Source organism: Ambystoma mexicanum, chromosome 2p, assembly GCF_040938575.1.
Source record: "Ambystoma mexicanum isolate Mex_15411 chromosome 2p, UKY_AmexF1_1, whole genome shotgun sequence".
In the NCBI taxonomy this organism is placed as follows: domain Eukaryota; kingdom Metazoa; phylum Chordata; class Amphibia; order Caudata; family Ambystomatidae; genus Ambystoma; species Ambystoma mexicanum.
The window spans coordinates 686,773,961-686,800,420 of NC_090923.1; the positions used below are offsets into that span (position 1 = coordinate 686,773,961).

At 45.0% G+C, this 26,460-nt stretch overlaps 1 protein-coding gene across 16 annotated transcripts in view; it reads left to right on the forward strand.

The window, feature by feature from the left end:
* Nucleotides 1-1,645: 1,645 nt before the first annotated feature.
* LRFN1 (leucine rich repeat and fibronectin type III domain containing 1) overlaps nt 1,646-26,460 on the forward strand; it is a 1,263,189-nt gene continuing 1,238,374 nt past the window's right edge. For 13 of the 16 annotated variants that reach the window (XM_069644265.1, XM_069644262.1, XM_069644261.1 and 10 more), the window contains exon 1: nt 1,646-4,166. The gene's annotated coding sequence lies outside the window, so the exon portion shown is untranslated. Of the gene's footprint in view, nt 4,167-5,153; nt 5,280-5,846; nt 5,981-6,228; nt 6,348-26,460 lie in introns of those variants that run through there. The other 3 variants (XM_069644268.1, XM_069644267.1, XM_069644266.1) reach the window with 3 other exon arrangements.

The window sequence follows — 26,460 nt, forward strand, 5'->3', positions numbered from 1 at the left end:
TACACGTTGGAGTCTGCGTTGCTCACACTGGCCTGCCACGGTGTCCAGTTAAAGTTTCGAAAATAAAAGGATTGAATGCCAAAGGTGAGAGTCCATTCGACCGAAAACAAAAGGATCTAAAAAATGTAAAATGTATTCTTTTTATTTGCTCTAGTTTAGTCTAAAAACAGTATTTTTACACCAAAAACAGGGGTTTAGGGGGACCCCTCCCAAAAAAAAAAATCCTATCCTTTTTTTCAGTCGAATTGACTCGACCCTTTTGTCATTCGACCCTTTTGAGTCGATAATATAACAGATAACCGTCTGCCACATCCCGCTGGTGCCAGTTACTCCTGAAGCATACAGCCTGGAGCAGAATGCATTGTAGCCCGGTCATGGCTGACTGAGTAGTCAGGGCTCATGCTACAGTACACCGCCTGCTATGAATTGTACCTTTGTTACTTGCTGAATATACAAGCCTTTGATGCACGCAATTACAGGGCCCAGACCTCATACAAAGTCAAAAATGGGTGCAGTCAAGCGAAACATAATGGTGACCAGCAGAATGGAGGTGCCCTCCCTGACCGCTCCTTCTCCCCATCGCTTATCCTCTCTGTCTTCCTCGTCCTCATTCTCTCTGCTTTACTCTCTTTCCCCCCACTCTCCCCTCCATCCTCTGATTCCTCCTCCTTAACTCTGAACTGCCACCTAATCTCTCTTTCCCGCCAGCTCTTACGCCCTGCTTCTACCTCACTCGCGTTTCTTCCCCCTTGTATCATCCCCATCCCAGCGCTTTTCCTCCTTTCTCTTTTTTTATAGTATCTTCCTTCTTTGAACCATGTCTTCTCTATCGCCGTCTTCCATCTTCTCTCTTTTTGCTATTTGTCTTTCACTCCAATTCGTTATCTCCTGTCCTCTTCCCTTTCTCTCTTTCTGATATTTTTTGTTATCCACTTCTCTTACCACTGCCCTAACCGCTCTGCCTCCTTTTTGATTTCTCTCTTCCCCTCTCTCACTGCATTTCCCCTTCTCATTCTGTATTCCTCTCTCCCTCTCTCTCTTCCTCCTGTTTACATAGACGTTCTCCCGCCCTCCTTGTTTACCTTTCTTTAAACTCATGTCCACTATTTACCAACTTTTCTTCCTTCTCTCTTTCCCTCTCTTTCACCTGCTCTTTTTTATTCCACCTGTTGCTCTTTCTATAAAAAAAAGAAAAAAAAACTTTTTATAAGCACTTCATACCGGGGTCCGACTTCTAAGTGCATCCGGCTTAACTTACTTCTCGCTGCCCTCTCCCATTTCATCATCTTCCCGCGTTCATGTTATCATCTATACCTGTGTTTCCTCTTTCCTAACCTACTTCTTTTCCATACCCTTCCCGTCTCACGTAGAATCCTGCGTCCCTTTCATCCCCATCTTTCCTGCCCATCTACTCCGCATCTCATCCCACTTGTGCATCTTCTCATCATTCCTCTCTTTAACCGCCTGTCCTCTTGTATCGTTTCACTCTCCTCTCACCTGCTCTCTGTCCACACCCCAATAGCTACTCCGTTGCGCCCCGCCCCCCCCCCCCTCTTCCTTATCCTCTCCTGGCTCCCTTCCTTACTCTTTCCCTCACAGGTTCCGTCCCTCCCGTTCTCATCTCTAGCAGAGTTCCCCCTAGCTTCTCTCTCTCTCTCTCCCTCTGTCTCCTCCTACCTCCTCAGCCTCCATCTCTCGCTGCTCCCCGATTCTTCCTCTTCTCTGTCTCGTTGTCCTGCTTCTCAGCCGTCCTCCCTTCCCCTCCCCTCCACTGTTTTCTGCTGCTGCTGCAGTGCTAAAGATTCCCCACCCGCACTTCACTCCGCCTCTTTCCCATTGCTTCCACCCTCGCCGCCCCGCCCTCCCTCCCTGGATGCAGGAGAGGGCAATCTGCGCTCCTTCCCATCCACTCCAATCGCAGGCAGCGGGTCCTGCAGCCCCAGAGACGGCCGGTCTGCGCAGAGGACCCCGAGGGGTAACACCAGGGACCTGGAGCTGAACTGCCCGGAGTCCGGATCGAAACCGAGGGCGGGCGGAACTTGGCCCGGGGCTGCTGGGCGTCTCCTGCAGCCACATCGGCATCCGGAGCATCAGCATCCGCTGGAGAAGGGGACAGGGGGCACCCATGTTTCCCAGCCCCCATCCCGGGGAGGCACCTATCCATCTTCTGACCCACCGGCGGACCTCCCCCTCCATCGATGCAGCCGGGCGCAGCTTCAGGGAAGAGCCTCGCGCTTGCCTCGGAGGCTTCATAGGCAGGAGAAACCAAGAGCCCCATCGGTAACACTGGACATTGACCCACGCCTGCATTACAGGGGCCGTCCCTGCACGCCTTGTACGCATATGCCAGCCCCGAGAGACGGAGGCTACCCGCTGAGACGAGCTGTAACATACCAAGGACATGTTCTGCCACACTGGGAGCCAACCCTCCCACTGGGAGTTCAGCTCGCAACTAGCTAAGCAGCCATTGCTAGCGGGGGCCAGCTCTCTACACTGCCTGTCAGGTCTCTGTACTGTGTGCCAGTCCTACATAGTGGAAAATCAGACCTCCATGCTGGAAACCAATCGCCTATAATTAGAACTGGCCCTCTATACCGCAGACCAGCCTCGGGCACTCGGGACCTTTACAAATCATTGGACTGTTTTCTGGGCATCATTTCTGCAATACTGGCAGCCAACCATTCCACCTTGTGGGGCATTGCACTGGATATCCGTTACGCCACACAGAGCGCCAGCGCTGCAAGACCGTCCACCAATGCTAGGTGACCACCACATGGGTCCTGGGGAATACGCCGTGCCATTTTGTGCATCAGCCCATATATACTGAAGGCCATCCAGTGGGCAGCGGACCTTCCCTTGGATGCCCGGATTCCGCCATGCCACACTGAGGACCGGTCCCGAGCATCTGACCCTGGATACTGGGGGACGGGCTGGCCCATGTGTGCCCTTCTGGTGATGAAGAAGAGGAGGACTCATTTCTAACACTGGTTGCCAGCCCATTCGATAGAGGAACCCATTGATTGGGCAGTCAGGGTGGCACTAGGGACGCGCCATCCATGCGATCGTGAGAACCATAGACTGGAGTCATTTCTGAATCCCCCCCCCCCCACCCCCGCTTGCCAAAATAATACTCTCTCCTGAGATACTGAGGACTTGCCCACATATTTCGAAGATTTGTTATCCTTCTGTGACCAGCCCTGCCAAACTGGAGTGGGAACCACCTTCATTGGAAACCAGTTCAGCAATACTGGGGACCAAATCTGCATACTGGGAAGTGGTCTGCCCTACTGAAGTCAGGTCCTAACTATGCTGGGGGCCAGCCAGGCCATGCGGGGGTCCGGCTGGGACCTCTTGTGATCTGTCATGTCATACTGGAGAGCACCCCAACTATCCTGGCAGGCATTGTGGCAATGCATGGGGTGAACTTGGCGTTCTAGAAACCCCTGAAGTCCAACCCGGTGATGCTGGGAACGATTGGGGCCATATTGCCCCCCCTCCCCCATCCCCACCCGCCACCGACACTGGGACGGCAGGTTCTGCCATAATGGAATCCACTTGAGAAACGGATAACCTGCCTAAGATACTGAGGTTCAGCCTGCAATACTGGGGGATACGCTGGTATACTGGGGACCAGTCCGCCATATCAAGAAACTGCCCGACCATAGTCAAGACACACCTGGCTGCTGGGGGCGAGCCTGGCCACACTGGGCCGAGCCGTGGGGAACTGAGAACCAACAAACAGCCCTGCCACTCTGTTATTCGGGAGCCCTTGGCACGAGCCATGCTATAGTCGTGCCGAGCAGATTTGGGGAACGCCTGGTTGATACTGAGGACTAGGCGTCCATTTGGGGAGCAGCCCGGTGACCCTGAAGTCCATCCTGTCTATACTGGGTTCTAGTCTACACATACTGGGAGGGGATACAACTGTGCTGGTGACCTCTCCGGCCATACTGGTGGACACTGTCCAGAAAAGCCAGGTATAAGCCTTGGGATTCGTGGACCCTGGTGGCACAGGAGACGCTGCCGAGGCTCTCTGAATGTCACGACCGCGTTCTGTTATTGGCGCCGCCTGGAAGCGTTGATGCCCACCCAGCCCTCTGGAGCCGAGACCATGGCATGGAACCCGCCTCTTCCACAGCAGCAGAGGCACCTAAACCTCAAGCAAGGTGGGTGCAGTCTTCATCTTCAGACAGGTTCAGCCTCCCTGCAGGCACGGGGGAGGTGTATGTGTGTGTGTGGGGGGGCGTCCAGCTGCTTGGGAAGGAGAGAGCGCCGTGATAATGCCAGCTGCAGTTTATCTAGGTGGTCATTTCTGGAACGGGGGCAGCCAGTGGCCTGGGATATTGACAGCCGATGTCCAGAGGAATGGAGACGGCGGGGCTGCCAGGCCAGTGAGACAGGGTCACAGGGGGCCAAGTTGAGGGGCTCGTCAAGAAAGGAAGGACGATGGGCAGGGGGCGAAGGAGACGCTGCTAAAGGCGTCTCGGGTAGACATGCAGTGGCGGGGGCCTGTGAATGGAAAGAGGGAACGAAACGGCGAAGGGTGAATGCACGTACAGAGGCAAATATGGAGAGAGGAAAGACAGGCATGTAGTGAGACGAACGGGGCCGCAAAAAGCTTCAGGCGGAGTGATGGTGTGCTAGTATGAGGGGGTCGAAAGAGAGAGAGAGAGAGAGACCCCCAATTCCGCGGAGGGAAGAGCAGAATGCAGCTGCACGTAGATACGCAGAGAAAGATACCAAGCGAAATGCAGGGGGTGACTTACAGAAATGCAGCGAACGATATTGATAGAGATGTGTGGCGAGATGCCGTGAACGCGATACAGCTCACCGAAGAGACATGCACACATGAAGGGGTGCTTAGAGAAATGCAACTAGGGACAGCGAGGGCGATTCGGGGAGAGAGAGCCAGGGGAAATGCACAAGGTTGCCCAGAGAGTGATGCACGCAGGCGCCCAGAGATATATGGACGGGTCGCCGATAGAGAGATGCGCAGAGGCGCACGAAGGCAGACAGGAAGATATGCTGCTGGCATGCGCGGGCGGGCAGAGGGGTGGCAGGGGCGACGGATAGCCTAGGAGTGTGATGCACGGAGAAGTATGAAGCGGAATGCACAAAGAGAAATGCACAGAATACGATGCATAGAACGTGTCATAGAGGTGTACAGAAGCGGAATGCACAAAGAGAAATGCACAGAATACGATGCATAGAACGTGTCATAGAGGTGTACAGAAGCGGAATGCACAAAGAGAAATGCACAGAATACGATTCATGGAAAGGTACAAAGGGGGATGCACGTGGGTCTACAACGAAATGCACAGATTGTGTTTTGCTTTTTATAAACGGGTACAACGAATGCTTTGGGGTGTGCAGAAGCGAAATGCAGAGCGAGAAATGTGCATAATACGTGTCACGGAAAGGTACAAAGAAGGCTGCACAGGGGTGTACACAAGCGAAGTACCCAACGAGAAATGTACAGCAGACGATTGCTATAGAAAGGTACACATGGAGATGTACGAGGGTGTACAGAAGTGAAATGCACACCATATGAGAAATGGAAAGGTACACCTGGAGATGCACACGGGTGTACAAAAGTGAAATGCACAAAGAGTAATGCACATAATACGAGTAATGGAAAGGTACTTATGGAGATGCACGGGATGTATAGTAGTGAAATGCACAAAGAGGAATGCAAACAATACGATTGATTGAAAGGGACACATGGGGGTGCTCAGGGTTATATAGAAGTGAAAGGCATAATGCGATTCGTAGAAAGGTACACAGGGATTGCGCAGCCAAATGGACAGAGAGGGGACACACGAAGGAAACAGAAAGAGGCCGAGAGGGAGGCACGCAGATATGCAAAGGAAGATGCGGACGGAAGACATACACGAACACAGATGCCAAGGGAGCGATCCAAGGTGATGTGTGGGGAGAGGTCCCCAACCACCGAGCGGGGCACACGGAGAGATTCACAGAGGTGTGTACCGGGCGGCGGGAGAAGCTCAGACAGATGTGCAGAGAGGGAGAGAGGGGAGGGGGAGGCGGAGGAAGACATGCACAGAAATAGATCACGTATAGACCCGTAGGGAGAAGGGAGAAGAAAGATATGCAGATAGGCGTGCGAGAAGAATGCACAGTGAGCCACACGCGGTGCATTGTGCAACGCATTGCCAATTCATGTCAATCAGTACTTGTCAATAAAGCATTATTGAATTGAAATACGGAAGGAATGAAGGGGATCGGAGAGCTACAGATGTAGGGAGAGCGAGGCGGAGATGGAGACATGCAGCCATCAGAAACATAGGAAAGACAGACGAGACCAAGCCAAGGTGCAGGCTATTTGGGTGAGATGTTGCTCTGTAAAGGGGACGGGGGCAGCGCTGTCCAGCACAGCAGCTGGCTGCACTGTGGGTCAGGCCCTGCGGCAACTCCTGTGAATGCTGCTGTCCAGGGTGCTGCACCAATGACATTGCAATCGGATATGCGCCGCGCTCGCTGGCAGGCAGGGGTGCTGCGGCCGCCCGACGCTGCTCGCCATCGGCCGGTATTATTTCACTGCCGTACGAGGCGATAATCTGCCCTATATCGTCCGCTGTCTGTTGAGGGCTATTCTGTGGTCGACTGATATCCCCCCGCCCCCTTAGGAGGTATTTCCGCTCTTTCAAAGGTGATAGACTTCTTCTGACGATATATTGTTTTCCATAAAATGCTACCCTGTTTTCTATAAAGCGCGGGAAGACATTTTCTCGATATAAAGTGATGTATTGTTATTTCTGTTGAACTGTACTGTGGTCTACACGGGAATGTAATAATGTCTCTATAACGCGGTCCCATGAGTAACATTTTGATGTGAACATTATCTAATTCTGATAATCTAATTTCTGATCTCTATAGATTTGTTTTATGGCCTCGTCAGAGTGATATTTTGCCACCGATCGGGTCATATTTTGGCCTCTTCTGAATGATGGCTTGGCCCCCAAAGCGGAGCAGTCTGATCTAAGCAGGTGATATGAGCGCCTAGAAACCACGCAGGTGGCAACAGTGCGTGATAAAAGAACCTTTAACATAACATAACATATGCTGCTCCCTAAAGGCAGATACGCTGTTCTATATATAGGTGGTATTGGTCAGATATCTATTTGAGCATCATATCTGCCTCACACTTGGAATTGTGTTCTCTGTGGAATCTTGTCCTGTTCTACCCTCTATGACGTGTAGTTTTCCTTGAGGTGTATTCTGCTCTCTTTTGGGGTAGGACAGGGGTGGTTTAAGGCACAACCTGCAGTGCTCCTTGGGGTGATATCATGGTATTGTGTACAGCCTAGTTGTTATTGAACGGACTGTCTGGGTGATAATGCCTTTTCCATGGTTTGCCACGGAGGGCTCTCTAACATAATATGGAGTTCCCTCTGGGAAGGTATGCACCAATGGGCTAATATAAACTGCTCTAAATAGTTCCTATAAAGTGCTCTATGATGGATCTATGGCTTGCTCTCGGCATATAGGGATTTGTCCACAGTATACAATTGTATTCTCTATGTGGCAAGATTGGATCCTCTTTGCCTCATGTGGCGTTATGAGCACTCTCTGGCATGTTTAAAAATTGCTATCTGGATGATACGGCACGCTTTCTGGGGTAATATGGAGTGCTCTATGTGGGTGACGTGTATTGTTCTGTATGTATGAGCGTTATAAAGTGTGTGCAGGCACGGCTGGAATGGGGCATAAAATCGCTCCAGGCATCTATGAAAAAAATGGCCTAAACTCACACATTACAATTCATTAATATCCATAGCCGAGTGTTTGAGTGCTATACAAGAGGGTGTTTTTGGTCAAATATTTTGTGAATGAGGCACTTGAATTCATATTTGTTAAGAAACATTGGTTACAACTTACAACTAGTGTAGTAACTTATAAAACATGCCCACTCTAGCCAACAAAGTAGTCCACTCTGTCAAAAACGGTCCCATCCTATCCATCCTATAATAATAGACTGCCATTTTGGGCGTTGCCCCGTAGGCCAGTCCGAGCCTGTTTGCAGGGGTGATATGTATATTTACATAGTGTGATGTGGTTTCAGTTCATTCTATTTAACACAATATATTTAAAATTACAGACAATACAATTACAACAAGGGTAACAGGACGTAGGGCCTCATTACACGTAGTGCGGGAAGGGTGTACCGGTACCGGTAAACCCTTACCGCCTTACTACGATGTCCCTTTGCGGGTTGGTACTTTAACACCTGCATTTTAGCAGGCGTTAAAAACCAACCCGCAAAGGGACCAGGGTGCTAATACCGGTACCACAATTTGCGACACCCTAATTAGCGACTTCCCCATTCCCATAGAGCCCTATGGGGCAAAAATGGGAATGGGGAAGGGCAATGGGGGAAGGGGGAATTACCGCCCTGCCAACCTTGGAATAGGGCGGTAATTTCCCTTTCCATCAAGGTGGTGCCGGTATTTTACCGGCATGGACCAAGGTGCTAATAGCACCTTGGTCCACCGCCTACCGTGTAATGAGGCCCATAGTGTTAAAGCAATACATTATCATACGAAACAGGTCTGATATATCACCCCAGTTTATGGAAAGAAAATGAGTTGTAAGCCGAGTTGGAAATGCAGCAAGAGTGGAAAGCAGTGAGATGGTAAGCCGGCTCTAAGAGAAGCACAGAGTGGAGTTTTGAGTGGCAAAAAAGAAGCTGACAAAACCAATATTGTATCAATACAAAACAGACTAGACAGGCTGAATATTGTACACGGGTTGGCAACCTTCAGCTCTCCAGATAATTTGGACTACAACTCCTAGAAGCCCCAGCCAGCATAGTCAATGGCTAGGGATCATGAAATACGTGGTCAAAAACATCTGGCGGCTATAGATTGCAGGCCCCTGCTGTACGATGTAATGAGCTGCAAAGCAATAGTTAAGGCATGAAAAAAAACAAGGTTTCAATACAGATTTTAGGAAGAGAATAACGTAAAAACCACCTGATGCTGTGTTTATATTGTAGTGTTGACTGTGTCATGCCTGAGTAACATTGGAGAGTATTGAAGAGCTTAACTTGGACATAGTATACAGGAGTGCCATCACAAGGGCTGTCAGCTGTGTCGGCGTGGAGATGCTGTTGGATTTCTGTCACCCGCTTTATTTACTCTGGAAGTTCACAGCTCGTGTGCTGAGGCTCTGCCTACCTTTACAACAAAACGAATTTAATGTGCGGGGGCGCGAGCTTCAACACACGCACATAAGGGAGTGCCATTGCGAGTGCTGACAGCGTGGAGACGCCATTGGATTTTTGTCCCACGCTCTATTTACTTTAGAAGTTTACAGGGTGTGCGCTGAGGCTCCACCCACTTTTCCAGCAAAATAATTGGTGGGGGTGTGCTCATCCGCGCGCAAGCATACGAGAGTGCCATCATGAGTGCTATCAGCTGTGTCGATATGGAGACGCCATTGGATTTCTGTCCCCCGCTCTATTTACTTTGGAAGGTTTGCATACACTTGTCATTGACTTGACAAGTGAGAAGATACACTATATCTGAAAAGACTTACCAGGCTATGATCAGAATGATCACTTATTTTGTTTTTCTGTTTATATCATAGTTTACAGCGTGAGCGTTGAGGCTCTGCCAATTTTCCAGCAAAACCAAATACATTTGTGGGGGTGCGCACATCCACGCGCGTACATATGGGAGTGACATTGCGAGTGCTATCAGCTGTCCGCTGGCTCGCGGGCTCCTGGCTCAGGGCAACTCTGGTTTTGCTATTGCGTTGGAATAGTTGGAAGTAACAGAAGGGCCCTCATTCTGAGGTTGGTGCTAGTCATGGCGCTATTAGCGCCATAACTAGCACCAATACTGGTACCGCCACCGACGTGCTGGTATGGGGACTTATCGATCCATTCCACCCTTTGCGGGACCGGTAAGTCCCCATTTGAAATGCCATTCCCCATTCCCATTTGAGCCCCCATAGGGTTCAATGGGAAGGAGGAAGGCGGCAATAACGGTACCATAAATGACGGTACCATTATTGACTCCGATATCCCTTTGTGGGTCCCGTCCATAACGCCTGCTAAAACCAGGCGGTAAGGAAGGAGCCGCAAAGGGACCTCGGAATAGGGCACAAAGGGATTACCGGCACCGGTGTCATTACCGGTGCCCGGTATCCCTTTGCGCCCAGCTTGTAACGAGGGCCAAGGTCTTAAAAAGCAGGCGCTCATCTACCTAAATTTGGTGCCAAAGTCTTGTAAAGGTGACTCAATTTATCCATTTGTCGTTAGTGAAAATAAGCCTACCATATGAAGGGGAGGGAGAGAACGATGTAATTACAGAAGGATACTCTCCCACCCTTTCTTGGTCCATTAATCTTTACAGGAAGACAGGATATTTTCCCGCAGGCACTAGCCATGCCTCTAAAGAGTCCTCGGAGGAATTGCTAGAGGTAGCATTGCAGGTGGAAAGTCAGAAAGTTATAAGCAATGCCCAGATACAGATAGACTCATCTCAGTCTCTGTTTGTGGTGGAAGCAGATTTGCAGGGACAGGAAGCCTTTGAAAGTATGCTAGGCGAGAATACAGGGTCAGAGACCAATCCAAATCAGAATGCATCTATGTTGGGTACACCCCCAGTATACAACACAGCCAGATCTCTCTACTGCCCTTTTTTTGAACACCCGTAGATGGCGGAAATTAATAATAATCCCCCTGTTTCAGATCCTCCGGGTGGACCAGATATTGTGATTCCCGCTATTGCTCTCCTAACCCTTACTGGGGCAATTAATAATCTCAAGGATTCTATTTACAACAAACTAAACATTCAAACTTCACAATTAAAGGAGCTTGAATTGATCCTAACGATTGCGGACAGGATAAAAGAGAATCTGCCTCAGAATTCCTCGTGTAAGTTATCACAGGAGATGCCTGTCGGAAATGGGGCGATAGACCCAGAGTCGACAAAAGAGCAGAGCATGCTTGTGAGCGAGCTGTTGGTCTCAGAAGGCTTTGGAAGGGCAGAGGAAGCCTGTAACATAAAAAAAAACAAAACATTATAATAGGCTTGTTTTAACAAACAGAAAAAGTGTGCAGAGGACCCATTGGTTGAGGTGCGGTTATCAAAAAAATCTTTCGGCAAATATTTGCAAACTTTGGCATACTGCGATATGGAGGACTTTCAGACCGGCAGAGCGAGATCTCCCACTAGGTGTGGATCTGCTGAGAAAAAAACTGGTTGATCAGTGTCTAATCAAATTAGATTAACAGGATTTGCCTGAACTACAAGAGGTGGTTCTGATAGAAACAAGGGGCGGAGGAGAATCAAGATGTCTGTATAATCAATGATGACCTCTGTAATGGAGAACTATATGACGAATCCAATGTGTCTTTGAAGGACTCCCTAAAACAAAACCACTGTTCCAGAGACTTACAATCATAATTGGGATAGTAGACAAGTCAGAGAAAATACTACATATGACATATTTAAGGCTGATTTTAGTAAGAAAGAGTGTGGTACTAAGAGCCACTCAATTACAAAATTCAATGCAAGCACAGGCCTTGCAGCCTTTAAAGCCCAAGCAGAAATGATCAGTATTCACAACTCTCTTAAAGGCTGTTCTCCCCACACAAACACTGAAAAAAGGGTGGAAAAAACTCCTCCGGAAAATATGTCTAAAAAGGAAATCAATTAATTAGTTAGACAAATAATAAACCATGAATACCGGGGTTCCTTGTTGGCAGGGGAAGGTAGCAGATGAAGTAAAATTCTTGAGACCGGGAGGGACCAAATCCAGGGTGGAGCATTGGGAGGGGGATTTGGCCCAGGGGAAACATACTCCAAGGGAGGCTCGAGTGCTAAGGTACCTTTAGAACAAAAGGATGCATTCTGGATTGATGAAAAGGATATGAATCCCAAAAAAAGAAACAGAGGCTTAACAAGAAATGTCAAATGTCTGAAGGTAGGGGAGGAGGGAGCAGAATGATTGAGATAAAAGCTAACTGCTATGATAATTTATTACCAGAGTACCACAGAGACGAGAAGGGGTATAGTACTCGACCAACTTCATCAAGTGCATTCAGGAGTGAAATCACAAACCTTAGAGATCCAATATTTGTGGCGGATTACAGCCTAATTTTGAGTTATATGTTTGAAGGGGGGAGTCTGCCTTCTCTGAATCGTTATAGAATCTTGAGTCTATTTAATGAGATTCCAGGGCTCAGGCTTATTTCATCTAGAGATATTAGGCTTGTGGACTTCATCCATAATACAACATACGATTTTGTGAGATTAGTGGTACCCTCCAGATTGGTATCTGATTTACTTTTCATTGAGACAGAAAATCTGCAAAGGTTTGGATATGACATCCTTCCTTTTATTCATCTCCATAACAAAGAAGATCATAATAGGGAACAAGTTACCACTGCAGAGCACTCTAGATTAGATCTGTTAGTCTGAGACATCAATAAAGAAACTAAGAGCAAAAATGATTAAATCATTTGGAGATGGCTCGCACTATCAGTCAAGAAATCCATTACAAAACTAAAGGATTTGAAGCAAAACCTTTAGCGCTGACAATCTCACGTTAATATTTTGAATATTAGAGGCCTATTAAGATGACACTCTTACCTCGAACAAACTGTGTTCAATCTTTCACCATAATATTTTTTTACAAGAAATGTGGCATGTTGATATAGTGTTGTTTAACGGCTATGAAGTCACTAGCCTGCCAGTGACTCAGGGGATGGTTGGGAGACCTGCTGGTGGATTAGCGGTCACCATACAAAATGGTTTGGTCTTCCATAAACTAAATGCCTGAACTATCTCCAGTGGAATTTTGGTTATTTCCCTAGAGAGTACCACACACCTGACACTGAAAGGGTTATTATTGATTAACATATATTGGTCACCGAAGAATGATATAGGTGAGACTCTTGAGAAACTGAGGGGAACACTATGTGAGTGGTTGTTTGATCATAGGGGGGGCATATTATAGCAGCAGGGGACTTTAATTCAGATTGTGCACCAGAGGCTATAACTGACATGGAGATGATACTGTCAGACATCAACCTTGAGACCTTGGCAGGGGAGTACAAAGACTCAAGTTACTCATGTAAAAAGATCAAAAGGGAAAAATGGAAATCTGCTATGAAACATTAGGTTCTGTCTATTGTTTGGATGGGATTGCCAGCTTGACATACTTGAGGACTGTCATCCATGATAGATTATATATTTGTCAGTAAAATCCTCGGTGATGATCTAATTAAAGTCAAAGTGAGGTGTAATACTTATAGTGATCATGCCATGGTATTTGTCAACTTCAGTATTGGCCTTGTTGAAGGCCCATTGATTGTGCCCAATTTATCTGTCCTTTCAAATGTGCAGACATCCAGATTAACCTGGAATGTATGGAACATGTGTACATTTAAATAGTAGCATGGATTGTAAAATAAAGAGCAACTCACATGTGAAATTTAAAGATAATATAGAGGGACCTATTAACATGAGGTGAAAGTTGACTATAACAAAGCCAGACAGGCTAAGTTGCATAGTCGTAAGTGTAATTATCTTGTTCAAATAAAGAAGAAAGCCCTCCGGAGAAGCATCAGAGTCATCAACAGAGACTTGCCTAGGTGCCCAGAAAGCCAAACCATGATCAAAACAGTAGAATTGTGTTACAAGAACTGTCTTATCTCCTTTTGCTTCCAATTGCACCAACAAGATTTTGAACATATGATGGCAGCTATGAGGGATAACTCAGCTAAGGTATTCTGGGCCAAAATCAATGAATTGAAGAATGGTCAGGCGATCCCGATTTCGGATCATGCCTGGACTGAGCACTTCCAGAACATCTATAGGGAAGGCAAACAGGTATATAGGGGAGAAGACCCACCCAATGTGATTTGGTCATTATATATAAAAAATATGAACATACAGAGATGAATACTAAGGTCAAGTTCATCTATAGCAGCCAGTCCTATTCAGCTATCAAATCTCCTGCTTAAGAATAGCCCAGATGTATGGACCAAGTTCCTGTTTTCGCTCTTTTGGGATATTGTTAGTTCAAAACAAACACCAGAGAGCTCAAAATTATCCTATGTGATACCAATATATAAGAAGGGCCCGAGAACGTCCCCTAATAACTACAGGCCAATTGCAATCATGGACGCAGATACTAAGACTATCACCTCATTATTGTTAGAACATATAGAGATTTGGTGTCCCGAAAACAACATCCTTGCTTGGTGGCAGATTGGTTTCCAAAACATATGGGGATTGATTGTGGGGGATTGTTAATGTGTAGTTTGCAGGAGATGGCCCGGGAAGACAATGTGCGTCCTATTTATGTAGCATCTATGGACTTATCATTGGCATTTGATAGAGTGGATAGATGCCTCCTATGGCATAAACCTGATGTTTTAGGCATACTGGGATGCCTCCTAAGAATGTTGATCCATCTGCATGAGGATTCTTGAACACAGGTTAGGGTATCGATGAAAGGGCATCTCACTAGACAAATAACAATATCAAACAGATTGTGACAAAGGTGCATACTGGCCCCAACTCTGTGCAATCTTTATGTAGCTGACCTGGGTGGGGTGTTTGATGCAGCTTCTTTTGACGCCCCTAAAATTGGCAGGTTGAGATTGGCTCGGACAGCATGTGCAGATGATTTAGTTTTAATTCATCACACCCCGGTTGGATTGCAAAAACTGATTGATGCATTCTATAAATACATGACGTTGAATGCTTTGAAGATCAACCCAGCAAAAACAGTTATTCTCAGATTTTCTAAATCCAAAGTCTCAAAAATCTTGAAAAAAAGAAATGTTTGGAACGTAGGTGATGTAAAGATAGTAGCCAAATCAAACTTACTTGGGGTATCCAATCTTGGAAAAAAACATCAAATGTGTTTAACCAAAACTATGTGAGAGACAAAGCTCTCAAATTGGCATCACAGACATGTTGACAAAAAATTGGTAAGTTCTCTCTGATTCCAGCTATTAGATTTTCTACTGCCAAAATAATTCCTAAATTCTGTTATGGGCTTGAATTTTTTCCTGCTTGGGCAGGAAAACAGACTAATCTATATGAGGCGCTGATATGGAGACAAGTGTTATTTCACATCCTGAAAAAATTGTCACGTATACAGCCATACTTTACGACTTTGGTTTATTCTCATTACATAGTATCATTGAATGGAAGAGACTAAATCTGCTTAGAAAACTAAACATCAACAAGGAAAAATCACTATATTATATTATATTTTATGTTGATGTCATGGCTGGGTAGCTTAAGAAGGGATTTATTCACAACCTGAAACAAGAATCATTACAGGTACTGCTCAAATAAGGAATATCTGAGAATGTATTTCTTCTGCGCCCTCTTAAATTCAAGAACATTTTACAAATGAGAGACTGGGGAAATACTCTGACAAAAACATTGGAATCAAAAGTGTATGCTCAGGTGGTTTTGCATATTAAAGTGCCGGGTACTATGGAACCATATCTGATATGTTTCCCCAAAAAAAAAAAAAACAGAAATTACTTCATCCGATTAAGAATGAATGTTTTACCAACTAGAGAAATTTGAAATATTAGGGATATTGAAGATGATTCAAACTGTCGATACTGCAAAGTGAAGGATACATTGGAAACATTGTATCACATAATGCTGTGTTGTCCAACATTACTTCCCTTTAGAATTAAATATTTTAGTGTGTTTCTATCAAATACGGAATATGTTTTTCTAGACCCACTATGATCGAATATGTTGCATGGAAAATCCGTTAGAGTCTGTCATTGATAATGTTTTCAAAAATGTTTGTAATATCTGTTAATGGACTTGATTTTGAAGAAATGAAATAACGATCCAATTGACAATATAATTGATGACATTGTTTCAGATGTAATTGTTATGTATTGTATAATGAAAACAAACATTTATTAGATTGTTATATTTATCCCATTTTATATTTTGTAAAGCTTTTAGTAAACCAAAACACATTTAAGAAAACATTTGAACATTAAGCTGATCGTCAAATTGAATGCATAGGTGGGGAGCAATAGGAGAAGGAAGAATGTAAAAAAGCAGGGGAGAAGATATTGACAGATTGATATAAGAAAAATGGTGAGCTCGAAAAAACGAGGGGCTCAATATTTATACGATTCAAATAGAAAGATTTTGAGGTTGCTACGTTTCAACAACCATTGGACATAATTTTAGTTTATTCTGAAGTGAAGGAGCAGAGTAGGTAAAACATAATTTAGAAATCATTCACATAGTAGCAGGAATGACAACTGAACGCAGACATTATAACTGCCCAAGCGATAATGTAAAGAGAAAATGACTGAGGGCCAGGATCAGAACCCCCATGCCAAAACTTTCCATACTTTCCTAATTTTGCTCTGGAACCCACTTGACTTCAACATAGAGAAAGGGTTTTCTTTTTTTATTTCAGAAACAATGCAGTTACTTTTCCAGTTGGGATCCCTGAAGAAGTGTGAGAACTGGGAAAAATGCATTGGCTCTATTTCCAATTGTTACACACAGCAAACCTTTTTTACTCCTTTCCAAATATTGCTAAGCAGATTTGAGACATTTGTGGAATGGATGGCTGAATTTAGCCTACACGATATACATATCAGATATTTTGGTTGTTACAAATCAGTACCACACAAATGTCAAAATAGTGATCTTTAATCATATGCAATTTAAGCTCATTTGGTTGTAGGTCAAACACGAAAACAAACACTATCATACATGAACGATAAATGGAACTTTGCACATTTTTCCTACACTGGGACTCACACCAGTGGGAGGAAGGTCTGTCCAACGGGCATCACAGCAACAATATGAGATTGGCAGTGCTGGGTTACTTGCCTGAGAAGACACATGCTTGTGTCATACCAGTCTGAAGAAGGGATGATGATGATGAACAATAAAACAAAGTTTTAAAAAAACAAGCCGAATGGCCTGGCCAGAGTCCCAAGGGATTGGACGACAAATAATTATGGGTATTAAGGAAAACAAGCTGCAGATGTACATGTCAACCACATCACACAGACAAACAGGACAGAAGAGACCCTGGTTGATAACTACAGAGTTAAATGAATCCAGGGAAGCTGTTCCAGCGACTGGTTTACAGGACCAGGTTTGATGGCCTAGTGACAGATATCTAACAGAGGGAACAACAGAACGAGAAAGCTAGAGCGGTAGGAGAAGACATGAGGGAAATGTGATTTCCATGATTGGAAATGGGTGAGAGAATCTTAAAAGAGAACCTTTAGTAATGGTGCAGAATGACCAAAGCGCAGCAGCTCTATCAGGTGGCCTGCTGGTGGTGAAAGAAACCAATGATGGGTCACAGCCGATGAATTTTGGATATAAAGAAGTCTGTCAAATCATTGACAGTGAGAGAAGAAGACAGTGAACGACCAGAAGGAGGTGCAAGAAGTTGATGTTAAACCACTGAACACGCACACGCGATTTAAGAACATATAGCAATGTTGATTTGCCAAGGCAAGGGACTGAATGAGGTAGGAATGGGAACGCCATTAGCCATTGAGAGATCGAATGGAGTCTTGTCCTCTCAGACAACAATGCTTAAAACCCACCATTCCAAACTGGATTTTCCCCATGTCCATGGTGGTGTTGACCTAAGACCCAGTGGCCTTGAGAAGTCGCCCAACAGGCCTGAGCTCTCTTTTCCTCGTGCCCCCGCTATCTTCTTTGTTGATGACTGGATGGGCACCGGACATGTGTTCCAATCTTGTGCCCTCTGCACTTATCCTGCCTGAAGCACTTAGACTTTACTGTGCGTAGACAATGCTGCATGCTCTTCTCCCCTCCACCTAGCCCCTGCACGACCATGGTCTCAATGATTCAAGACCTGCGGAAAACCTGTTTTTCTTCCTCTTGTGTTTGCATCCCCCCTCTCCTTTGCTCTGGAGGTGACACAAAACACTCTGTGTATTGTGGTTCACACCATATAAATCTAGACAAAATAAACAAGGTGTCACATTCTGTTCCTTAAATGGTTATGTAATGTCATTATATTTGTTAAGCACAAACTAAGGCCAAACGGCATACGGGCGCTGGCAGCAATAGAACAAATTCACAAAGCGACATTCGCCTCAGAACAGAAACGTCTTGAGAGTTCTTAGAAAGCGCAGATGTTCCGAAATATCTCGCAAATCAGTAGGGAGAGAATTCCACAACACTAAGGCTAGAAATGAGAAAGAGCGTCCTCCTGCTCGCGTTTCACAGAATCTAGGAACGCTCGCGCTTCACAGAATCTAGGAACATTCAGCAAATGTAAAGAGGCTGAGCGCAAGGCTCGCAAAGGAACATAATGGATCTGCTTAGATAGAAACGGAAGGGGCTCAGAGAAATAAAAGGTGCGATGCGCCATGCAAAGTTTTCTGAATTGTCTGTGTCTCTTCGCTGGAAGCCAGTGCAGCTTTGCCAGCAGAGAAGAGACTGGGGCCGGCATTGGGGCATTTAAGGCCAGAAGTGCTGCCTAATTTTGCAAGATCTCGAGGCGATAAACTAAAAGCTCTCTACAGGCAAATATCATTCTCTATATATGAAAAAGTCCTTCTTACAGAATAGAATTTTGATTATAGTACGGTCTCATTATTTTGATGTACTGCTCTCTATCGGGTGATATAGTCTACTGTCTAGTAGCATTGTTTGCTCTTTACATGGTGATATTCGTCTGCATCTGGTTGATAGCTATTCTTGATAAACACATATATCTTGCATATCTTGCTGAATTGGGAACAATATCGATATATATGGTGTTCTGCTGGGCTCTCTATGAAGTCATATGCTGTGCTCTATTGTTTGTAAAGAACACAATAGAGTGATGGTGTGTTATCTATCTTTCTAACAGTCATCTGTGTGTGACATGTGATTCTCTATGGGTGGTATGCGACACTGTGTGTGATATCAATCTCTCTCTGGGTGACATGGATCTATATGTGGATGATATGTAGATACACGAGGCTCTGTCTGTGAGAGGGATCACTCTCTTCTTATGGTACGAATTGATGTATGTGTATGATATTGTACTTGGTTTAGAATGATACTCCAAGATACTGTCTATAGGGTAGTGTTGTGATTTATTTGAAGTGCTTTTCTGCTTTCAGTGGGGTTGACATTATAATCATTTGTTTATTTTGTCAAGGTCTTTAGAGTGTGATCTGCTGGTCTTTGTGTGAGGGCATCCTGCACGGTATAGGCTTGTGTGGATACACCTATGGTATGATATGACGGTGCCTAGTAGTGTTATGGAAAGCTATCCGATATAACATGTACTCAGTGCAGTGGTATGGGGCTCTCTTATTATAATATAGAATTCTCCATATATTTTATATGGCAAGCTCTGTGCTGTCAAATGGAGTGCCTCAATTGGGGTATTATGATATGCTTCATTTAATTCCGCCTAAGTTAGCTCAAAATCTATGAAGAATGGGAACATCATTATGAGTTTTCACATTAATGAATCAGGAAAAAGACTCATAGAAAGGTCAGCAAAATCGGGAAATAAATGGAAGAGACATCAGTGAAGGGAGGCTCAGCCAGTTGGATTTGGTTTCTTGAGAAAAAGAAGACTCAGGGCCCGATTCAAGGAATCATTTTTGAGTAAAACCGTGGATTTGCATGTCATTCTGCACGCAAATCACTGTTTGTCGATTCATGGAATTGACTGTGCAGGACTTTTCCTGGACTTGCGTGGAGTTTGCAGAGGCTCGGCATGTCTCTGCAAGCCATCGAGCCCCTAGCGCGATACACCATGCAGAGCGTGGTCGTTGCTTGCGCAGAGGGCTGGGAAGGGGGTTGGATCACATAAAATGAGGAAGAACATGCAAAAAAGTTGGCATTACGAGGGACAGCCCACCGGCAATTACCTTGCATGCCCACAATTGCGCAAAACCGCACGTATTCATGGAACCACACATGCAGCCTTTTGGCATAGTATCAGCCACACAACTCCCTTGATCTCTACACCACCCGAAGGCCGGCGTAAGTACATTTGTGCATAGGAATTGCAGCACAGAGGTGGGTTTGCATGTCGGATACATGGGTGCATGTACACAACCGGGGTTTGATCTAATTTAGAGGTGCGGGTATGCAGTGTAGTGCGGTGCAAAAACGCTTTATGGGCTTTCGCACGCAGATTTTCAGTTACGATTTTACATACGCATGTTGTCCGGGGGCCGGCAACCATTATGGGGGACCCTGTGCAGGGTCGCTGAGATGCAGGCCTGCTTGCAGGGGACCCCACGCACTGTTTGAAGCGTGTGTGTTTTTTAGCCCGGGGGAGCCCACAAAGGGAGCTCTTCTGGCTGTTTATGCTTTGCGTGGGTGCATGTCGGGGCGTACTGGGCATGACTTGCATATACTTTGCACACTGAACTCCATGAATAAACGCAGTGCACATTTTTTATTCTGCACACAGTCTCGTCCAGTGTCCTTCTCGGCGTGAGACACTTGTGGGATTTCTGCACATATTTACATCAATCTGTCCCTTAGAGACACACACACTGGGCTTCGTTACGAGGATGGCGGTACACCGCCGGTGCTACTCAGGATACGGTGTATTCAGAATCGGCACTGATCCTGTTTAGCCAAAGGACAGAAGTGAGACTACAACCTGTGAGGATTGATCTGATCTGAACGTGTCAAGTAGGATAGAGTCTAGAGGCCCAAACTATTTTAAATGACTGTCTGCAACAGCAGCGTATTCAGCTGCCTGCAAACACCAAAAGGCCAAACGTCTTCCCGAAGAAATCTTCTCTCACTGTTTGATAGCACAGGGCAAGCTTGGAAATTAAGTCTACCAGATGACCAGAGGCATCAATCAATCAAACGTTTGACGGATTTAAGAGCTAAGTCATCTAAGGTGGCATCTTAAAAAGAGGAATTGTGTATTTCTATTTGGCACCTAAAAGTGCACTAATCAAAATCAGAAACAATCAGAATGGAAGTAACCATCAGTGTTGTATAAAAAGGTAATCACAATCAAATGCACCAAACGTGGTCTTTTTGACATAATATATCAACACAGGTTTTTAACTAACATAGTGATTAGACAAACATTGGCATTAACAGTAGTCTGTGACACATCTGAGGGTGCACTAAGAGGCATCAGCTAGCCAACATTTGAACACAAGCCAAATGGGCTTGGAGGAAGTAGATCAGCTACATGCTGACTGTCAACAACGACTGCCATGGGTTCTGCATTCATTTCCTAGTGTAAGAGGATTCAATTCAACACTACAGCTAAGTCAACGCCTAGTCTATAATACTGAATGAAAACCCTTATTGATATATCTTTATGTCCAGTTCAGGATGACTACCCCTATATAACACCCCTCTCTTGGAATCCCCCTGACCCCACTGAGCCAAGAAGTAGTTCTGTTTTGCAAGTTTAAAAGGTTTATTTGATAATTTAAAATATATATATATCACACTTTATAATAAATTAATAATTGAATAGCACACTTAATCTGATATGATAAAGATTAACAACGGAGAATCTGGCACTAACACACTTCTCTATAATCAATAATGAGTTGACATGAAATGGATAAGGTAGCACACTGGTAAATAGGAACAAAAGTATAATGTGGTAGAGGATGCTTTATGTAAGCTCAGGTGGATGCAATATTCAATGAATGCAGTACAGAAAATACTCAATATGATTTCAACCAAACAATGTAATCACTTTTCTCTGGCAATCCACTCCCCCCTCTTTATGCAATGCAAGGAAATGGAAGGAAAACACACAGTTCTCAGAAATGCAATCAAATGTGATTCAGTTCACCCCAGCAAGCTTAGACTACAGAAGTTTGAAAACACAGGCCCAAATTGCTTTGATATGTGCTGGCAATGAATGAGAAATATGCTGGAAATGCTTTCAATTCCCTTTCAGAGGTTCAGGGTGAGTGGTATCTAGTTAATATTAGTCCAGGTTCACACTAGCAATGATGCAGGGATAGCTAGCAGGTTAAACGAATTTCTGGCAAATGGAAGGCAAGCAACAGCTGATTTTACATGTGGAGAAATTTGCAAATCGCGGTAAAATTCGTGGATGCGTGTTCCGCGATTGCGGTAAAACTATAAGGGGTAGGAAGGTGGTTCTTGGTGCGATTCAAAGCTAAGATTCCAAGCTTTCAAATGAAAGTTACTGCAAGTCTCTAGCACAAACGGTCGCGGAGATATGAGCGATTTAGTGAAGGTCGTTTTTCAGATTTGAAATTTTAAAGTTCAAAAAGACAAGTGCAGCTTGCAACTAGAAAATGACAAGTGACAAATTTTGCAGCTAGAATGACAGGTGACAGATTTGGATCTATCAGGCAGTTCTACTTAGGTTAAATAGATTGAATTAGATGAATTTAAACTAAGAGATTGGTTCTACACAGTTCTGCTGGGTACCCACACTATATTCTTGAATTAATTGGGCCTCGTCACGGATCTGGTCAGGGTTTTAAACTGGACTCTGGTCTGGTCTGGTCTGGCCTCTGCACTTCACAGTGATCTGGGTCAGCTCTCTCTGCTGGTCTGGGTCTCTCTGGGTACAGCACTGCTTTCTCTCTGGTCTGGTCTCTTAGTTCTGGATAGATTGAAGTCTCTAGTTTGGCTTTCTGGAGGTTGATGGAGGTAAGTATGGATTTTTCCGGCAGAGCGTCCCGCTGCAGATGGAATTGAAGGTCCCTATCTGTCCTGTCTGTCTGCTTTTATGTGTTTAGAATGTGGGTGTGTTCTAGCATCACTGACCCTACCTCTCTCTCAGCTTCTAATTGGTCAAACTTCCATTTATCATTTGATTGGGGAATGAACTGTGAGTCAGAGGGATGTCATTTTATGGCTTGCAGATAGGACACTCCTCTGTCAGATTGCACACATTCTATATTTGATAATAAAAGACATATTTCACAGTTACACAGTTGCTTGAAATTACATATACATGGTGTGGCTGAATTTAGCCATGTCTCTGTCCAAATCTGCTGTTTCTAAGAGCTTGCATTCAGAAATGGCACATAATTGACTTTTTAACTGATTTTTCAATTTCTGACATTGACCCAACTTTACATACATGTGCGCAGGGAGTATGGACATTAACTGATGAAGTTTCAGACTTTTAACATGCATACATTTAGAGTAATATCCACTTTTCCGCTAACACCCCCCTGAACATACCACCGGTTCTAAAAACCTCTTAAACTGTGGGCAGAAAAATCACAAGAATTATGGTATCATTTATAAAATTTTCACATGTCCGCTCTATGAATGATCCATCTTTTTAAAGTTAGGTTCTGGCTCCAAAGGGGTGTGGTTTCCTCCCAGCACAAGGTAGAAATACTGGTTTATCCAGTTCTGCCAAGCCAGCTTGCTCTCACAGGCAGTGCTCCTCCCAGCTTCTGCCAAGAGGAAGCTACATTTTACGACTGCTGTAATAAAACCTTTGCCTGAGTCAGGAGAGGCTCATTGTTCAAGAGGAAGCCATTTATGATCCTCTCAATAAACCCTCTGCCTGGGTGAAGGGAGTTGCATTGTTCACTCTCCTGCAGAGCACAGGTAATTCAATTATCAGATAGATGGCATATCCTTAGTGTGAGCAGCAAAAGGGCAGCTAGGCCTGGGAACACAGCTGTGACTCAAGTTTCACTCCTGATGGGGGTAGTTGCCAGGCAGAATTGGAATCTCTTTAAGCCAGTTTCAGATAAAATGTCACTTTTTGTTCCCCAGTTCCTGCATTCAAATAAAACTAAACATTTTTACATATGCAGCTAGAATGCTGATTCTAATTGCAAAACTATGGCATTTCAACAGTTACAAAGGCATGTGACACCAAACATAGGTCACTCATTTCATCTAAACATTTTCGATTTTAGTGTCTTTAAATCCAGTGCAACTTAAACTGCTGACTCCATAGCAGTTTTGTTATAAACCTTCAAGTCACTTCAGAATATCACTTTACATTGTATCCACCTCTCAGTAAGTCTTTCTTTGGCATGTTTTGGGTTCATTTATTCAGTTTTCTACAAAAAAGTAAAATCTGGTGTTGTTTTAAATTGCCGGCTTTTGGATAGTGGTGAGTACTGGTACTGCACCCATTTTTGGGATTGAAGAATGAATTCCCCACAATTCTAGGTTGCATTTGGCAATCAGCATTGCCATTCCCAATGGTTTCAGACTACTGTGCGGGTAGTCCAATGGTGGTTTTAGGCAGTGTCCTTCTGTGCCCATAACATCGGCAAAAATGGGTGGCAGCCTATTCTTCCTGCATTTCCCTGTGCATTTTCTGGGAAGCTCTGGCCATCATGATGTTTTCATGTCAGTACTGCACAGTTTTGAGGTAGGGCTCGGATGCATGGGTAAATACATCCCACACTAGCTAAAGAAGTTCTTTCTTGCAGATTATGGAATGATAAAGAAATATTCTTCAATTAAGGTTTATAGATGATGAAATCAGGAAAGAAGAATTTTATGAAATCAGGAACTTGGAATACAAGGAATGAAATTGTACTGAAGACAATGACACCCAGAGCACTTGGCATCATACCAATTAGGTCGTTGGAGTGTTGTAGGCCCTTCTAGGACAGACAAATGTAACATCACGTGGTAGGCCCTGCATATATATCTTTTGGCTGCAGATCAAACGTGCGTCAAAGGTGAAGCTTTGCAGGCATCCACATATTAGGCTAGCAAGTGTTATCCTTCACAAAGCTTGGAAGAAGCTTAGCTTCAGGCAGTGTATCTTGCATCCAAAGAACAGTAGTGTTGGGGTAACATATAGGCAGCTTCTAGACACAGTCAGATACACTGATACAGTCGGAGCCCTGGACAGGAATGTACCTTTGTCTCCCCTCAACTCCTATGTCTGCAGAAAGTTTTCCTTTTTCAAGGTGGTGATGTTCTACCGTCTAGATAGAAGGAGATGGTCATGCACCCCAGCTATGAAGATTGACCTATGCCTATACGCCCTAAAAGAAATGTTGCAGCTCTAGGGCACATAGTTTTTTTTTTATACCTCGGGAACAAATCTAAATAAATTGGCATTACAAGGCTAAATCCCTTCACCTGATTTGGCGGTTGTGATGAATCAACGTCTGTGGCACCAGTGGTCCAAGGGATGAATATCCGTTTCTAAACCATCAGTCAGCCCCACACCTCTAGTACACCAGAAGGGATCCAAACAGATTGAAAGCACAAGTACATTGGAAACCTCCTTGTCCAATGTTGGTAACGTGGATGGAATGGCAGGCATATCTCTGTAATGTCGTGGATCGTTTGTTAGTTGCAACACAGCGAAAATACAATTATTACCCAATGATAAAAGGGGCTGTCCAGTCAAGGTTGTAGAAAAATATATACTTTATTATTATTACAACAGACAGTTCTAGCACACTGCAAAATACAGCCCACCCTGTAAAGGAACACAGAGGACAGTCAGTTTCACGAAGGAAAGGGATGCACTCTGGTTACTGACGGGAGGGTAGTCGGTAAAGCAATCGGTCTTAACTGTTCAAGGTTATTTGGTTTAAGCACCAAGGGAGCAAGGGGTCATGAATGTCACTAGGGGTCTTTGGAGAAGGACCAGAGGGACAGAACCACAGTGTACCTGGTGCTTCAGATGATCTTGATGCTCGACAGCTTGAGTCAGTTCCAGAATGCTTTGCAGCTCCTGCGACAGAGTTCAAGATGGAAGACAGCTGCGGGTATCAGACGGCAGCCAGTTCGGCAAGTGAGGCTGGGCGGACGGCTGCTGGCTGGCCTACACAGTAGCTCGGGGTCAAGAATTGTTGTCTCTGTGCTGGTTGACAGACCTGGACCGCTGGTTGAGGGAACTCAGATTGCTTTAGTGACTGCAGCGTGACAACAGTCAGTGGTGTGGCCAGTCGCGGTTCGAGTACTCAAATGCCTTGAAAATGTCCTAAAAAGATGGACACTGGTTGATGTTTGTTGTGGCACTCCTCCTAACTTCTTCGCAGGGCTTGTGTCCTCGTTTAAGGATGACGGGTCAAAGCTGAGGAGATTGTTTGCAGTCAACAGCCTTGTCCTTTGTTCAGAGACTCTGTGGCACTTCCAACCTTGGAAGCTTGCTGGCAGAACCTAGCAGGGCACAGTGTGTATTGGCTGGGTACTGGGTCTGGAGCTGCTGGATGGGTCCTCTGAGTCCAGTATCTCTCTCTGTTCCCTGGGAGATGTTCAGGGGAGGGTTTTTGCTTTCCTTTTAGACATTCTAGCCTTCCTTTACTGGCAGACACTGTAAAACAGACTTTACCTTCAGCCAGGGTCCACATGAGCCTTCTTCTCACTCCTTTCAAAGCCGTCAGATGATATGCTTAGTGAGGGACTCAGCCCTCTTTTAAAACCAAATGGGATCCAGTGATTGGTGCAGGTTAAGCCTACCTTAATGAACCAATCATGGGTCCCCACCAACAATCTTCTG